The sequence below is a fragment of the Pelophylax lessonae genome (genome assembly GCF_965119305.1).
Source record: "Pelophylax lessonae genome assembly, chromosome: 4".
NCBI lineage: Eukaryota > Metazoa > Chordata > Amphibia > Anura > Ranidae > Pelophylax > Pelophylax lessonae.
This window is the reverse complement of record NC_138771.1, coordinates 102,048,130-102,067,135: the sequence shown is the minus strand read 5'-3', so window position 1 is coordinate 102,067,135 and position 19,006 is coordinate 102,048,130. Positions and strand designations below refer to the sequence as shown.

General features: G+C 38.2%; 1 protein-coding gene across 2 annotated transcripts in view; it reads right to left on the bottom strand.

Moving 5' to 3' along the window:
- The window catches only part of LOC309555194 (tetratricopeptide repeat protein 24-like), a gene marked incomplete at its 3' end in the record, with an annotated part of 114,990 nt that extends 96,346 nt beyond the window's left edge, over positions 1–18,644 (bottom strand). For both annotated transcript variants that reach the window (XM_082257051.1, XM_082257050.1), the window contains exon 1: positions 18,575–18,644. The remainder of the gene's footprint in view (positions 1–18,574) is intronic.
- Between the last annotated feature and the right edge of the window lie 362 nt (positions 18,645–19,006).

Sequence of the window (19,006 nt, the reverse complement as noted above, 5' to 3'; positions counted from 1 at the left end):
CATGATACTTGGTTTGTCTACTAAACATAATACTATGTTGCCTACATTAACTTTCAACACTACCAGCGATGACATGGGACTGTTTATTATGATCTCTGGGGGGGTCAACAAAAAAATCCTGAGATGCCTGCAAGGGTTCTGACTGTGATCTTCTCCTTCCTACCCTAACTTTATTGTTATTTGAAAGTGTCTATAGCCCCCCAAGGTGCTCCGGTCCAGTCATCAAGTCTTGTTATTTTATTAGAAGGTGCAGATGTTACCATATTGTTCACATCTACAGTTTTTTTCCACACAACAGTTAAGGTACAAGCTGAAATTCCCTCTTTAGCAAAGCATTTATTTACATTAATTGTATGCTCTCAGCAACCAGCTGTATAAAAAGTCTAAAAGTGACTTTTACGAGGCCTACTCTTGTCCTAACAACTCATAGGGATGTGATATGAATTTAATGTATTATTTAGGGTGTATAGTGGTTTTAAAAATAGTTTGTCTATTTATAATGACCATGGCTAAAAAAAAGAAATTACGTGCAAGGAAAAAATTGTGTAATTTTGCTTGCACATGATTGGGTGATGAAAGTCCGCAGAGCTTCACCCCATTCACTACATTTTGAGAAAAATTCCCTTGCAAAGTGAACAGCCTATTTACTTTAGTAAATCAACCCCAGTGACTCATCAGCAGTTATCTATTTCTTTTATCACCCTAAAGTTTCAATCAAACAAAACATGCCTCAAATAGACTCAGATAGGCTGCCTGCCTTGTGCTCTCTTTAGCCAACACTGATATAAACAGTCACAAGACTATAAAATATAAAATAACAGCGTAAAAAGTTATATTTAAAAGAAAGTGCAGTAAACTAAATTTGACTACACACCAGAATTTCACTGTAGGGGGAATTTACAAAAACTGGAGCAGGCAGAATCTTCAGCTGTGCATAATTACAAATCAGCTCAAGAAAGAAAGAAAGAAAGAAAGATAGAAAGAAAGAAAGAAAGAAAGAAAGAAAGAAAGAAAGAAAGAAAGAAAGAAAGAAAGAAAGAAAGAAAGAAAGAAAGAAAGAAAGAAAGAAAGAAAGAAAGAAAAAGGAAGGAAGGAAGGAAGGACGGAAGGAAGGAAGGAAGGAAGGAAGGAAGGAAGGAAGGAAGGAAGGAAGGAAGGAATAAATAACTATACATTACCTTTAAATCACTATCCAATACAATTTGTAGATAAATTGTGCAGCAATTTCATGTGTTTGTTCCTCCATGAAATTGCATTTAAAGAGGGTTTTCTTATATTTGTTCTGGTTCAAGGAGAAGATTTGTATCAGTTGGATATATTCCCTCCCAAACTTCCTGCAGTGAAATGCAATAGATGATCAAAATGTCTCAGAGTTGACAAATTTGGTTATCTCATTTATCTAGTCAAATTGCACATTTTTAATTTACCAGCTTTGCATGTACTCTTTTGTTTGATCTTCTTTTACAAAATAATTTTATTGCAAACAAAAAAATTGACAAATTAGTTCAACAATGAGATGGTTACATCAAATATGGCATAAGGAAGGGCTCCCAAAAGAGGGACACAAAAAGAATGTTACATCATTTCCTAATGTAGTATGTCATACTGATTAAAGTCCTGAGACCTTGATGGGGAAAGCTCAATATTCCAGACTGTGATGGATGGTGAATTATAACCTAAACACTAAAACATATTAATTGAGGACACAAGGCAGTGCAACTAGTTGAAAGTGAATATTTATGTAAAGAAGTATATGATACACTAATAAAAGATGTGATCATTGTAACCATCCTCGCGAGAACCATGCCTGGCGGCCTGGTAGGCTGTAAGAGCTGTTATACATAAAAGGAGAACTGAAGGGAAAGTTAGAAAGTAGAAGGGGCAGAGAAAGAAGAATAGACAAGAGGAGAGGGGAAAGAAGGGGGAGGGGGGAGGGAGTCCGACGGGGTACGCAATAGAGGATCACTCAAATTGAGAGGAGCCTATTATAGAATCTGGAATGTTGAACATATGCTATTCATGGTTGCCAGACCCTGATGAGTTTGTCATGGATGTCTGAAGCACAGGCCGTCAGTTTCTCATTGATCATGATATCATTCATAAGATTCTTAACTGCAATAAAGCTAAGCTCTGGGGTTTTCCAAGCCTTCGCAATGGTCAACTTAGTTGAAGTAAAGAGATGCAAGGCCAATTGGCGCTCCGGGTGAAGCAGTTCTGAAATTTGTTTACAAAGGAGGGCCTCGTAATGGTCCCTTTTGAGGTTGGTGTGGAATATGTTGCAAAGAAGGATATAAACCCTGACCCATAGTCTACATACCTTAGGACATGCCCACCAAATATGAGCCATGATTCCTTCCTGAGGGCATCCCCTGAAGCAAAGAGGGGAATAAGATGAGATTAATCAGGACAGTCTAGCTGGTGTATTGTACCACATTATAACACTCTGTAGGCATTCTCCAATATTAGGACATTATTGGAGCTTTTTGAGAGGGCTATTATCTTGATATGCCAATCCTCTGGGTCTAACCGTCTTCCCAGATCTTTCTCCCATTGTAAATTATAGGGCCGCACCGGGGGTGTTCTAAAGTATATAATTGATGAGTAAAGTAATGATAATAATCCCAGGGAATAAGGTTGCAAAGGCTTTCGAAAAGATTTAACGTGTATGGTGTGGGTCAAGGTTTTTTGAGTTGTTTGATGAAGTGTCTGAGTTGTAGGTATCTGTAATGTTCTTGCAAAGGAATATCATGGGAAGATCTAAGGGTGAACAAGGAGTGAAGATCAACGAATACGTTATCAGTCCACCAGGAGAATTGCTTAGGATTTTCACAACTGGGGGAAATAAAGGGCAATGGGTAAGGTGAAGTAATGGCAAATGGGGAGAAATCAGGCCAGAGGAAAATTTGACGGAATCCCTCAAGCAAAGAGAGTGGGTTAAACATGGTCCTACTTTGGTCGGACGATGTATAAGGGGGAGCAAGGGCAGGGGGAAAATGGGGATAGGGTGAGAATCTACCAGGTCAATTTTGGCCCATAATGGCAGTTGGTAGGTTTCATGAAGGTGTGACAATGGGGCAATATTTGCCGTCGTATAATAAGCTTTTAAGTTAGGGACCGAAAAACGGCCATTAATCCTACGAGCGTATAAGACCTGCTTATTAATTAGAGGGCATGTGGAACCCCAGAGGAATTTCAAAAGTTTGCGCTGATGAATATGCAAGATGTGCTAGGGGATTGGGACTGGCAATATTCCAAAGAAGTATAGTAATTGTGGAAGATAAGACATATGAACTGCCGCGATCCTGCCAAACAATGATAACAGAAAATGAGACCAAGAGGAGAGCATGTCAGTCATTTTTCTAAAAAGAGGTGGGAAGTTGGTCTGATATAGTCCTTAATACTTTGGGGTGAGCCGAATTCCTAAATAGGGCAAGGAAGAAATCCATTGAAATGAAAAGGCTGTTTTCAAAGAGGCCAGTTCGGAAGGTGAGAGGTTAACTGATATTGCTTTAGACTTGGTGGGGTTAACGTGCAAGCCTAAAAGGGACGCAAAGGTGTCTAAAAGGGCTAGTAAGTTGGGCAGAAAAACTCTAGGTGATGTCAGGGTCATCAAAATATTGTTGGCAAATATGGAAATCTTAAAAGATAGCACTGTGGAGCCCCCCAACTGCCCAGACTACATAGGGAGCAGCGGCAAGATAGTTTGGGACTTGGTGCCACCCTTATTCGGAAAGGGGTACCATTTTGACAATTTTTATTTAAGCTTGCCACTTTTTAGTCCCCTGCTTGAATTTCAAATTGGCGCATGTGGCACCATGCGACCTAATCGTTGGGGCTTCCGCCAATGGCTTGTATATTCCCGTCTTAGTCGGGGGGAGAGAGCCTGCTTGAAAACTGACAAATTGCTTGCAGTGAAGTGGAGGGATACACGGAATGTTTTCTTTCTGTCCTCCCTTCATGCAGACACGACAGTCCAAATTCATATGGCAACTGGTGTTTTTGAGAAACCCCTCTGTGTCCATGACTATAACCTTAATATGGGAGAGGTGGACCTCAACGACCAGCTTTTGGCGACGTACTTAGTTGCTCGTAAGGCTAGACGCTGGTACAAAAAACTGTCTGTTTATTTATTCCAATTGGCTTTGCTGAACGCTTTTGTGCTATGCAAAGCGTCAGGGAGAACTGGATCATTCCTACAATTCCAGGTTGAGATGATCAGGGCCTATCTGTATCCAGGGGGTGCCCCTGCCCAAGTTTCCCTAGCAGATGCAATGATCCGGCTGAATGAGAGGCATTTTCCAGATGCCATCCCGAGTACCCCTACCCAAAAATACCCCTAAAAAGAGATGTGTTGTCTGTAGTAAGCACGGATTTAGGCGTGATACCCGTTATTGTTGTCTCAACTGTTTCCGTCACTACCACACACTAGTGGAGTATTAGCGTAGAGTACAGCACGGCACAGTCTAGGGCACACTAACACAGGGTCTTGAAAGATGTTCCATGGCTACCGTCATTTTGAGAGACCCTAAGCTGGAATGTTGCAGTTGAAAAAGAAGTGTAAAAAAAAGTATAAAAAAAATTACAAAAAAATATAAAATAAAAAAGCCAAAAATAGTTGTAATTTGAGTTATTTTTCTGTTCTTACTCTGCTATTCTACTTCTACTCTTTCTACTTTTACTGTACTTTGTTACTGTTTTTCATTGGTAACCATGTTTTACTTTTCAGGTACCAATGTAATCTTTTCTTTCTATTCTATTGTTAACCAGTTTGCCTTGCAGCTACACTCATCAACTGCCACACTGATTTTATATATTCTGACACAAACAGCGTTTGCGCTCAGCATATATGGAAATCTCTGATGGCAGCGCTGAAGGAGGTGATTTCACCACCACAGTTAAAAAAAAAAATTAGGTATTGTCGGGATTATTGGGGGTTGATTAAAATAATAATAGGTAAAAAGAAAAATGATTTTAAAAGCCATGTATATTTCATATTATGCATATAAGAGATTCTGAACAGGATGGCGTCCATCTTGTTTTTAAGGTGAAACAAAGTTCATATATACTTGTTAAACAAAATGTCTCTCACAGGCTTACAAAGGGTCTATGGTTTCAACAGAGATCTTTGTATTTTTTTATGTAATCGTAAATAAGATGTCTTTTGACATATTTATCAGATAAGACTCAGTCAGTCTGACGCTATGTTAAGGGGGGATATCTCAGTCTGTCTATAAGTATATAACAATGGACAATACCCCAGTATATTCTAGCAGACATTTAAAGATGAACCATATAAGTTTTTATAGAAAACATCATCATATGTAAGATGTATATTAACGATAATACATTGTATTCTTATTAATATAGAAGTGTGAACTTGATACTTATATAATATTAGATATATAATATATATATATATATATATATATATATATATATATATATAAGTATACTTTTCTATGATGTGTAAGGACTTGTGCGTCTTAAAAACAAATTACTTCATGTTAAGGCATGTGGTAGGAGTGTTTATATAAGAATTGCTTTGGACTGGTTTAGTGCTCAAGGTGTCGTAAATATTCCCAAACCTAGACTATATCTGACAGCCCTTTGGCATGGTCAAATAAGTAATTGCTTTTCACTAGCCGACAGGTCAGAGGTCATGAGATAAGAAGGATGGGTAATTGTTTCAAATTATGTTAAATACAAAATCTAATGAACGGTACGATACTGCCCTCTGGAGGCGAAATACCAGGTGCAGTCTTGAGATAATTTTAGATATTTCCATATAAAAATATTATATTGTCTTAAAAATATAATTATTGAAATGGCATTACTTGCCAAGGTGAATGATGGAGACACAGGTGGACATTTATGTATGTACTGGAAGTCTGGACAAAGTTTTACGTTGTGTTATATGATTAATCTCACATATAGAGAAATCATCATTTAATTTTATTATCCAAGTATGGGGTTAATTATCAAAAGAGGTGTGTCTATGACCTCACCAGTTTAGGTATAGAATATCCCGACCAATTGGGATAATGTTTCATCCCTCTGGGTTTTACTTATGGTAATTTTTATAGCTCTTTGTTCTTACCATATAAAAGACCAACCCAGATGAGAGAGAGGACACATTACACTACTGACAACACACCTCACACTTACACCACACACGCTATTACATTTTTCGAAAGACTCATCCAGACATACTCCCTGGTCCATCATTCATCTGAAACTTGAAGGGAATCCACCATCTTAAGAAAGGCATCCATCTTAGGACTCTGGTAACGATTTGAAGCTAGCGGCTATCTTAAGTGTGGTAATTATGCCTTGCTATGTTATTTGATTTTATTCAACAATTGTTTATTCTTTCCTTATATGTTTTATATTGCATATTTAAGGGTAATGAGATTACAATCCCAGCCGTATAAGCCATGGTATATTTTTCTCTAAAAGGCTGATTTTTGTCTTTATACATTTTTATTAATATCAGATTAAGTGCATTATTTGCAATTTTAAGTCTTCCGTTTTGCATGGCTTATTCTCATTCCTTCTGCAGTGGAATGACTTTGGGCCCTGTGATTCGCAGACCATTGTAGTCTGTTTATATAGAACATTAATTTATGGCTTATACTATACCTGGGAAGAAATGGTAATCTTGCTTTCGTTTTGCTTTCACTTTCACTTTGTTTCAGTTTCACTTTCATTATTGAGCTAAACATCACATTGCATTGATTATTTGAAGTTAGTATTTTTCTGTAGAAGTTATCTTTTTGTGTCATTTCTTGTTTGATCATATATCGTGTTTGCATGTCTTGAGAATAAATATTTTTATATATATTCCACGCTGTAGACTGTACTCACTAAGATTGGTATATGCTTTTAAAAAGAAATTAATCAATTAAAAAGAATTCACGACATTGATTCATGGCAATAGGTGAAGACTCTCCTTTTTCACAGATCTTTGCTTATTAACCATAGACACTGCTATATTCAGAGCAGTATAAATATTCTGACATAAGTACGAGCGCAAGATATTTATTATTAAATATTCTTACATATAATGGAGGCACTGCTGAGATAATTATTGATTTCTTACATATGCCAATCAAAAATATTGATCAGGTGACATAATCAATAACTTAAAAAAAAAAAAAAATTTTTTTTTGGAATTTTTTTTTTATTAATTGTGAATGTGATAGAAATGCCTTAAAAAATGTCAACAGCAGGTAATGTTCACGCTGCCAACTCTGGCAAGGTGTGAGTCCCTAGTGGTAATGCCACAACCCCAGTAGATTTGGCACAGATCATAAATGTGTGGAAACACCTCTCTGAGTCTGAAATGGTGGAATATGTAAATGCTGGTTAGAGTCATATATCAAAATCCTCAGAAAGTCGGGCCAATAAAGGGCATCTGACATGGGTAGAGGACAACCTGTATGTATGAACTCACCAATAAGCTTATCTAACACCAAAAGACATCAGGAAGTGTAATCACATACTTTTTGGTCATGGCTAATCTTACTGTATCTTTATGAGGAACTGCACCAGAAGGCTCAGCAAAAGGGAGTTTAGTAAAGTTTCAATCTCCACTCCAAATAAATGAGAGTATGAGATTAGGAACCTCCTTGAGCAGGTGAAAGTGACCTCTATTGGGACACATCAGTTAAGAGAATGTAGCGTGAAACTGCAAAATGAAGTAGAACTGTGGCAGAAGTCTTATCACAAGAAAATTATAATGAAAGTAACCATGTGAAAGAGAAATGTAAATGATTAATGCAATAATTAGGAAGTTTTGAGCAAGGAAAAATGTTTTCTAGCAAAAAGTTGCCGAGTAACCAGCAGTGGAAAATTTAAAAAAATAAATAAATAAATAAATAAAAATGTAACAGTTCATGTCATGACAGGAACTCATCAGTAAATACATAGGAGAGTTCCAATAGGTCATGGTGTCCATACAAAAGGGCAATGCTTTATTAGTCCTGCATTATTAAATATGAAATAATTATTCATAGACCCAGGTATGATTCCCAGTCTGTTGGTTATGACCCAGACAAGGGGGGGGAATCAGGCAAAGAGTCCATGTCCTACCCCGGCCATATTCCTAAAATAGGAGGGCAGAAAGTGGGCAGCCATGCATAACTAGGTATGAGTCATATCAGGTCACTGCAAAAAGACGAGCACCCCTAAAAAGATACCATGCACCTCCAGAATTTAAAAGGTTTTTAAAAGAATACTGTCCTGATTTTTGTCATGAAAAAGGTCCTTAGACATTAGTGATTACCCTGAGGCCTATGAAAACAACTTTCTGTGTTGTGCCTGCAGGATGTAATTTAAAAGTCAGCCCATACAAAAACCTAACTGCTGCTAGAGCTGTTATCTACAATTTAAAATGTATACAGTACCAAGCCCCATTGAATTTTTTTTTTTTTGCTGTACTCAAAAGTGCCTAACACCCTTCAATGAAGGAGCTGAGTACAACCACCTGGGATTTAAATTCCTGTGCTTTGAGGCATTGCCCATGCATATAATAATAACAAGTTTGGCAAAGGAGCAAGACATGCCACCTAGGCCCCAAAGGGGAACACCGGATACCTTAAGGAGGACACCGGACATCCTATTAACAAGGGGGGGACACCCACAAATAAATAGGGATTTGCCCCATTTTAGGGCTCCCCAAAATCCTCGGGAAGTTCAAGTGACATTTAGGCCCAGACCTCACGCCAGAACCAAGTAACTGGTTCTGATGGGGATCTGTCCCATCTGTCTGAACCCGAGACATAGGCAGCGCAGGAGGCGGAGCCAACAATTCAATTCTGTAAAGGTTTTCAGCTGAGTAGGTGCCAAATTGATCAGCTGATCACTTGATTCACTTTGGGCACTGCAGCCCAGAATTAAAATAAATTCCTTTTCAGGAACAAATCCAATGGCCAGCCAAAGGCCACAAAATCCTTAAATGCCCAAATGGCAGGAATCAGTAGGAATACACTGAATAGAGGCATAGAATACAGAGGTTCTAACACCATTTTATTCCCAGGTCACAGCATTGAGGATCCTGAAACCCTATCAGGGGATCTTGGTTGTTAGATACTAACTACCCTCCTATTTTTCAGTGGTCACTTCATTCCTCTGACTCAAACAGGTCGCTTAAAGCGGGCACATTTTGAAAAATCGCCAATGACTGTGATACCAAGGAGGATCAAACCCTAATGACGTAATGCAGTCAAGAGGTTAAAGGTTGTATACGGTAACCAAGAAGGAATCCTCAATGCCAGGTAGTTTTATTGCCTACAATAAATTGCATTGATGCCCCATAGGGGGAGATATCATATTTTTTTTTTTTCTCCTAAGTAGTAGGTAAAAATTATAACAAAACATTAGATCATTGTATTATTGTCCAATGTGTAGTATCCATGGCGATAAGTACATCTCCATGCTAATAAGCCCCAGAAGTCAGTCGCCCTAGGAAAGGTCGCATATATAGTCTCACCTTCCCTGGTGTCATATAAAAAGACTGATCACACGGTGGACTTAAGGAGAACTCCGAGGAAGCTTAGGGTACCTACATCGCATTGAAATGTCAATTGATAAGAATGTATATTCATACTATATGTTTCATCCAATAGGAAGAGATTAACCTTCCATGCCAGGTCGTTGAATGGTACAGACGATGATGTTTGCCAAAGACACAGCGATCGGATGGGTCATCTCTCCCTAGAGCACAGCTCAGGATGGAACCCCTCATTGAATCGGATCCCTCTACAGGAATCAAGCTGCGAGACGCCCCAGATTCTTGTTGACGGAGAGGAAGATTTGTTTCAACAGATCTTTGTGCATTTGATCCAAGGAAATCCATTGAGAGGAATCACACTACCTCCTGTTTTCAGTTGAAGGAGATGTGAGAATGGTGCATTGCACATGTGAGCAAAACCTCAGTCTAGGTGTATGACACTCTAGGCCATGCTGAAACCATTCATTATCCAACCAACATCCAAGGTTGAACGTCCAAACAGATTTCTCTGATTCCTGATTGCCAACAATGTTTTACTGCACTTTGAATGGTAGTTGCCAATGCCATGGCAGCAGTTCACTTCTGTCTCCATCAAGACTTTACAAGCTGATGTTGCAGATTTTCAGGAACATTTGCGTTTCTTTACCAGGAGATCAGAATTCAAAGAGACTAATAAGGAACAGTTTGTGACATAGCTAACACCAGCAAAGTCGCTACGAACTGACATTTTGAACTGATTTTTTTTTTCTCATTTTTTACCGCTTTACTTAAAAGTTATGAACAATTCCCAATATGAACTATTCTCTTACAAAAAGAGAACAAGATTTTTTTTTTCCCACTACTCCTTAAAAAGCTTTCTTTCCAGATAGGCCTAAGTTGCTCACTTGTCTACTGGGAAGAAAGGGGGGGGATATGTCGGGATTATTGGGGGTTGATTAAAATAATAATAGGTAAAAAGAAAAATGATTTTAAAAGCCATGTATATTTCATATTATGCATATAAGAGATTCTGAACAGGATGGCGTCCATCTTGTTTTTAAGGTGAAACAAAGTTCATATATACTTGTTAAACAAAATGTCTCTCACAGGCTTACAAAGGGTCTATGGTTTCAACAGAGATCTTTGTATTTTTTTATGTAATCGTAAATAAGATGTCTTTTGACATATTTATCAGATAAGACTCAGTCAGTCTGACGCTATGTTAAGGGGGGATATCTCAGTCTGTCTATAAGTATATAACAATGGACAATACCCCAGTATATTCTAGCAGACATTTAAAGATGAACCATATAAGTTTTTATAGAAAACATCATCATATGTAAGATGTATATTAACGATAATACATTGTATTCTTATTAATATAGAAGTGTGAACTTGATACTTCTATAATATTAGATATATAATATATATATATATATATATATATATATATATATAAGTATACTTTTCTATGATGTGTAAGGACTTGTGCGTCTTAAAAACAAATTACTTCATGTTAAGGCATGTGGTAGGAGTGTTTATATAAGAATTGCTTTGGACTGGTTTAGTGCTCAAGGTGTCGTAAATATTCCCAAACCTAGACTATATCTGACAGCCCTTTGGCATGGTCAAATAAGTAATTGCTTTTCACTAGCCGACAGGTCAGAGGTCATGAGATAAGAAGGATGGGTAATTGTTTCAAATTATGTTAAATACAAAATCTAATGAACGGTACGATACTGCCCTCTGGAGGCGAAATACCAGGTGCAGTCTTGAGATAATTTTAGATATTTCCATATAAAAATATTATATTGTCTTAAAAATATAATTATTGAAATGGCATTACTTGCCAAGGTGAATGATGGAGACACAGGTGGACATTTATGTATGTACTGGAAGTCTGGACAAAGTTTTATGTTGTGTTATATGATTAATCTCACATATAGAGAAATCATCATTTAATTTTATTATCCAAGTATGGGGTTAATTATCAAAAGAGGTGTGTCTATGACCTCACCAGTTTAGGTATAGAATATCCCGACCAATTGGGATAATGTTTCATCCCTCTGGGTTTTACTTATGGTAATTTTTATAGCTCTTTGTTCTTACCATATAAAAGACCAACCCAGATGAGAGAGAGGACACATTACACTACTGACAACACACCTCACACTTACACCACACACGCTATTACATTTTTCGAAAGACTCATCCAGACATACTCCCTGGTCCATCATTCATCTGAAACTTGAAGGGAATCCACCATCTTAAGAAAGGCATCCATCTTAGGACTCTGGTAACGATTTGAAGCTAGCGGCTATCTTAAGTGTGGTAATTATGCCTTGCTATGTTATTTGATTTTATTCAACAATTGTTTATTCTTTCCTTATATGTTTTATATTGCATATTTAAGGGTAATGAGATTACAATCCCAGCCGTATAAGCCATGGTATATTTTTCTCTAAAAGGCTGATTTTTGTCTTTATACATTTTTATTAATATCAGATTAAGTGCATTATTTGCAATTTTAAGTCTTCCGTTTTGCATGGCTTATTCTCATTCCTTCTGCAGTGGAATGACTTTGGGCCCTGTGATTCGCAGACCATTGTAGTCTGTTTATATAGAACATTAATTTATGGCTTATACTATACCTGGGAAGAAATGGTAATCTTGCTTTCGTTTTGCTTTCACTTTCACTTTGTTTCAGTTTCACTTTCATTATTGAGCTAAACATCACATTGCATTGATTATTTGAAGTTAGTATTTTTCTGTAGAAGTTATCTTTTTGTGTCATTTCTTGTTTGATCATATATCGTGTTTGCATGTCTTGAGAATAAATATTTTTATATATATTCCACGCTGTAGACTGTACTCACTAAGATTGGTATATGCTTTTAAAAAGAAATTAATCAATTAAAAAGAATTCACGACATTGATTCATGGCAATAGGTGAAGACTCTCCTTTTTCACAGATCTTTGCTTATTAACCATAGACACTGCTATATTCAGAGCAGTATAAATATTCTGACATAAGTACGAGCGCAAGATATTTATTATTAAATATTCTTACAGTATACATGAAATTTGTCATGTATACCCATCATTAGAAAGTGGGTTTGGATGTTTTTGGCGGTTAATGGTGGGTATACTACACAATTTTCTTGCAGAGATTTCTGTTAGGTTCTCTTTTTTTTTTGTGAAAAAAAAAAAAAAAAACTACGATATACAGTATGCCAAACAAGGACCAGCAATGTACTGGTACATTACTAGACTTTGAGTGGTTTTACCAGGATGATGCCTGCAGATTTAGGCATCATCTTGGTATCTTTTTTACAGCCAGCGGTCGACTTACATGTAAAAGTGATCCTAGCAGATAATTGGCCGCTAGACTGCTTTTACAAGCAGTGGAAGGGGACTCCCCCTCCCTCCCGCCGCCGGTTTTTCTTGGGCTCTCCTGTCCCACCGGTTAACCCAAGAGTGAAGCCGGGGGTTCCATTATCTGACCATAAAGCTGATTGGAGACGAGAATGGCTCCAATCATCTCTATGGCCTAAGATACCGGAAGCTACGAGCATTTCATGACTTCTGTTTCGCCAGAAATAAACAGCACCGTTGGGAAATTGGGAAAGCATCTTATCACACCAATCTTGGTGCGGTCAGATGCTTTAAGGTCAGAGGAGAGATCTAGAGTCTAAAAGACCCCAATTTTATAAAAAAAAAAGAGTACCTGTCACTACAGATTGCTATCATAGGGGATATTTAAATTCACTGGGATAACAATAAAAATTATTTAAAAAAAAAATGAAAGGAAAAGTGTCAAAATAACATAAAAAATAAAAATAAAATCAAGCCCCCCCTGTCCCCCTGTGCTTGTGCACAAAGGCGCATGCAAGCATTGGTCTAGTGTCATATGTAAACCTCAATAGCATGTGAGGTATCGTCCCGAATGCCAGGTCGAGGGCAGTAATTCTTGCAGTAGACCTCCTCTGTAAGTCCAAAGTGGTAACCTGTAAAGGCTTTTAAAGGCTTTTAAAAAAGTACGTAGTTTGTTGCTGCTGCACGGGCGTGCGCAATTTTAAAGAATGTCATGTTTGGTATCTATGTACTCCGCATAAGATCATCTTTTAAATTTTATCAAACAATTAGGAAATATATAGTGTATTTGTGCATTAAATTAAAATAAAAATGTATTTGTTTCACAGAAATTGTGTTTGGAAAATCTGTGCGCAAATATCGTGTGACAAAAAATTTGCAACATACACCATTTTGTTCTGCAGGGCCTCTGCTTTAAAAAAATATATAATGTTTGGGGGTTCAAAGTAATTTCCTAGTACAAAAAAAAATTGTTCATGTAAACAAAAAGTCACAGAAAAGGCATGGTTTTCAACTGGTTAGAGGAGTGGGTGTGTGGCTAAGATTGAGCATAAAATGCCAGGACAGTTCAAATACCCCCCAAATTACCCCTTTTTGGAAAGTAGACACCCAAAGCTATTTTCTGAGAGGCATATTGAGTCCATGGAGTATTTTATATTTTGCCCTAAGTTTTGGGAAGGTGACAATTTTTTTTATTTTTTTTCACACGAAGTTGTCACTAAATGATAATTTGCTCACGCATGCCATGGGTATATGTGAAATGACACCCCAAAATACATTCTGCTGCTTCTCCTGAGTACAAGAATACCACATGTGTGAGACTTTTGGAAGCCTAGCTGTGTATGGGACCCCGAAAACCAATCATCACCTTCAGGTTTTCTAATGGCGTAAATTGTGCATTTTACTTCTGCACTACCTGTCACAGTTTCAGAGGCCCTGAAATATCAAGATAGCACGAAACCCCCCCAAATGACCCCATTTTGCAAAGTAGACACTCCAATCTGTTTGCTGAGAGGCATAGGGAGTCCATGGAATATTTTATATTTTGCCACAAGTTCCGGGAAAATGATTATATATATATATTTGTTGTTTTTTTACACAAAGTTGTCACCAAATAATATATTTCTCACACATGCCATGGGTATATGTGAAAAGACACCCCAAAATACATTCTTCTGCTTCTCCTGAGTACAGGGATACCCCATGTGTGAGACTTTTTGGCAGTCTAGCCGTGTACAGGACCCCGAAAAACCAATCACCGCCTTCAGGCTTTCTAAGGGCGTAAATTGTTGATTTCACTCCTCACTACCTATCACAGTTTTGAAGGCCATGAAATGCCAAGATAGCACAACCCTCCCCCTCCCCCCTATTACCACTTTTCGAAAAGTAGACACCCCAGGGTATTTGCTAAGATGCATGGTGAGTATTTTGAATCTCTCATTTATTTTGGAAATTTTCAAATTTCAAAACTTTGTGACAAAAAGTGAGATCTGCAAAACACTCAACATGCCTCTCTGCAAATAGCTTAGGGTGTCTACTTTCTGAAAAGGGGTCATTTGGGGGGGGGGGGTTGTGCTGTCTTGGCATTTCATGGCCTCCGAAAATGTGATAGGTAGTGAGGAGTGGAATCAACAATTTACGCCCTTGGAAAGGCTGAAGGTGGTGATTGGTTTTCGGGGAACTTGTGGCAAATATATAAAATATTCCATGGACTCACCATGCCTCTCAGCAAATAGCTTGCAGTGTCTACTTTGCAAAATGGGGTAATTTGGGGGGGGGTTTGTTCTATCTTGAAATTTCAGGGCCTCTGAAACTGTGACAGATAGTGCAGAAGTAAAATGCACAATTTACACCATTAGAAAACCTGAAGCTGGTGATTGGTTGTCGGGGTCCCGTACACAGCTAGGCTCCCAAAAAGTCTCACACATGTGGTATCCCTGTACTCAGGAGAAGAAGCAGAATGTATTTTGGGGTGTCATTCCACATATACCCAACCCATGTCATGTGTGAGAAATGTATCTTTTAGTGACAACTTTGTGTTAAAAAAAAAAAAATGTAAAAAAAATGTAAATTTGCCAAAACTTGTGGCAAAATATACAATATTCCATGGACTCACCATGCCTCTCAGCAAACAGCTTGGGTGTCTACTTTTCAAAATTGGGTAATTTGGGGGGGGGTTTTGTGCTATTTTGACATTTCAGGGCCTCCTAAACCGTGATAGGTAGTGAGAAAGTGCCATGAGAAATTTACGCAGTTTTGAAATTCTGGGGTCCTATACACAGCTAGGCTCCCAAAAAGTCTCACACATGTGGTATCCCTGTACTCAGGAGAAGCAGAAGAATATTTTTTGGGGTGTGATTACACATATACCCATGGCATGCGTGAGCAATATATCATTTCAATGACAACTTTGTGAAAAAAAAAAAAAACATTTTTTTTTTAGTCATTTTTCAAACCCCTGTGACAAAAAAATGTAATATTCAATGAGCTCAACATGCCTCTCAGGATATTTCTTAGGATGTCAACTTTCCAAAAAGTGGTAATTTGGGGGGGGTCGTACTGCCCTGCCATTTTAGCACTTCATGAAATGAGCTAGGCAGTCAGAAAGTAAAAGCTGCATAAATTCCAGTATTTACACCATAGTTTGTAGATGCTATAACTTTTGCGCAAACCAATAAAAATACATTTATTGAGATATTTTTTTGTCAAAGACATGAAGCTAAACACATTTTGGCCAAAATATATGACAAAAATTGAGTATATTGGATATTTTTTAAAAGACAAATTAGAAAATGTCATTTTTTCTCAAAATGTTCACTCTTTTTTTATTAATATCGCAAAAAATAAAAAGCGCAGAGGTGATCAAATACCACCAAAAGAAAGCCCTATTTGTGGAAAAAAAAGGACGTAAATTTAGTTTGGGTAGAGCATTACATGACTGCTCAATTGTCAGTTAAATTCATGCAGTGCCAAGTTAAAAAAGTGGCCTGCTCATTGAGCAGCAAATTCCTCTGGTCCAGAAGTGGTTAATGAATTGCATAAATGGATTGCATAGATTGAGCATATACATAATATTGTCAAAAGTATTGGGACACCTGCCTTTACACGCACATGAACTTTAATGGTATTCAATGATGAGTTTGCCCACCCTTTGCAGCTTTAACAGCTTCAACTCATCTTGGAAGACTGTCCACCAGGTTTACTAGTGTGTATTTGGGAATGTTTGACCATTCTTCCAGAAGCGCATTTGTGAGGTCAGGCACTGATGTGGACGAGAAGGTCTAGCTTGCAGTCTGCTCTAAATTATTCCAAAGGTGTTCTATTGGGTTCGAGGTCAGTACTCTGTGCAGGCCAGTCAAGTTCTCCCACTCCAAACTCGCTCATCCATGTCTTTATGGACCTTGCTTTGTGCACTGGTCAAAATCATTTGGTGAAGGGGGGATTATGGTGTGGGGTTGGGCTTGGCCCCTTAGTTTCAGTGAAAGGAATTCTTAAGGTGACAGCATACAAAGACATTTTGGACAATTTTAATTCTCCCAGCTTTGTGGGAACAGTTTGGGGTTGGCCCCTTCCTGTTCCTACATGACTGTGCACCAGAGCACAAAATAAGGTCTATAAAGACATTAAAGACATGGATGAGAGAGTTTGAGGTGGAGGAACTTGACTGGCCTGCACAGAACACCTTTGGGATGAATTAGAGCAGAGACTGCAAGCCAGGCCTTCTCTCCAACATCAGTGCCTGACCTCACAAATGTGCTCCTGGATGGATAGTCAAACATTCCCATAGACACACTCTTGAACCTTGTGGACAGCCTTCCCAGAAGAGTTGAAGCTGGTATAGCTTCAAAGGGTGGGCCAAGTCAATATTGAACCCTACGGACTAAGACTGGGATACCATTAACCACTTCCCACTTTCCGCCCGCTATATAGCAAAATGATGGAAGTGGTTGCTCTATTCTGACTGGCCGTCATATGACGTCCAGCAGGATAGACCATGCACAGCGGTGATCGGTGGTGTGGTGTGTCACTCTGACTCACTGCATCTCCAATCTCGGTAAAGCGCCTAATAATGTAGGCTCTTTACCATGTGACCAGCTGTGTCCAATCACAGTTGGTCACATAGTAAATAGGAAAAGCCGTTGATCAGTTTTCCTCAGTTTATGCCTGACAGGCATGAGTAGAGGAGAGCCGATCGGCGACTCTCCTGACAGGGGGGGCCTGTGCTGGTAATCAGAGCATTGGTTACCAGTGCAGACCCTTGGGGGGGAGTGCCACTAGAGCCACCAGGGATTGCCCACCAGGGATGCCCACCCATGACCACCAGGGATGCCCACCCATGGCCACCAGGGATGCCAATCAGGGTTAAGGGACCCTTTCGGTGCCCTCCTCATCAGAGCTGCTCATGATTGCCATCTATCAGTGCCGCCCACCAGTGCCCATTATTGCCTATCAGTGCCGCCTATCAGTGCCCATCAGTGCCACCTATCAGTGCCCACCAATGCTGCATATCAGTGCTACCTATCAGTGCCGCATATCAGTGTTGCCTAGCAGTGCCCATCAGTGCTGCATATTAGTGCCACCCCATCAGTGCCTCCTCATCGGTACCTGTCATTGTGGACTCATCAGTCCTCATCAATGCAGGAAAAAACGTATCTATTTACAAAATTATATAACAAACAAAAAAGCGTTTTTTTTTTTTTCAAACTTTTCCGTCTTTTTTTATTTGTGTAGCAAAAAAGAAAAAACCTTGCGGTGATCAAATACCACCAAAAGAAAGCTCTCTTTGTGGGGAAAAAAATGACATAAAAAATTGGTCTGGGCAGGAAGGGGGTAAAAGTGCCCTGTATTGAATTGGTTAAAGTTCATGTGCGTGTAAAGGCAGGTGTCCCAATACTTTTGACAAAATAGTGTATATACCTATATTTTATAGTAACCTAAACACTTCTAATCCACCTTAAAAATTACACCAATTTGCTTTATTCTTTTAAAAGAAACCATTTATAGCCATAATAATCAGTGTTTTAAAACTCTTTCAATATATGTATACAATATTAGGAGCTTACTTTTTAATATGATATAATGTTTTATTGTTGTGGGTTTGATGTTACAGCTTTAATACAAAAAAATAAAAAAATAAAAATTATATATATATATATGTTACAGAAATGAACAATTTGGTCTTGTCAGTTAAAAATGAAATATTTCACTTACCATAGGCAAGATATAGTTCCTCCAAATTCTAATTCCAAACACTGAGTTGTTTAATCTTGTACAGACTGTGTGCAAAACCAAAATGTGCTTTATGCTTCAGCTCAGTTGAGATTTGTGAATGGAGTGTTTGTGGTTACCTTAGCAACTGCAAGCAGCAATCAATGTATCTGAGTCATCAGTGAACCTAAACATACCTGTACAAGGAGTGTCTCTGGCTCATTCAATTTGAAGTATCATAAGCCTGCAAACTTCTGATACACAAGTAACATGATATCATCTAAAATGTTTATTAATACATTTTATGCAAGTGAACAATGGCTGAACAATACCATGCATTCATTTCCACCGAGTGGTATTAAAGAAAGGTGGAAAAATTGATCAATAATTTCAGTATGGAAAGTAAAAACCATGTGTTGGAATTTTCTGATCACT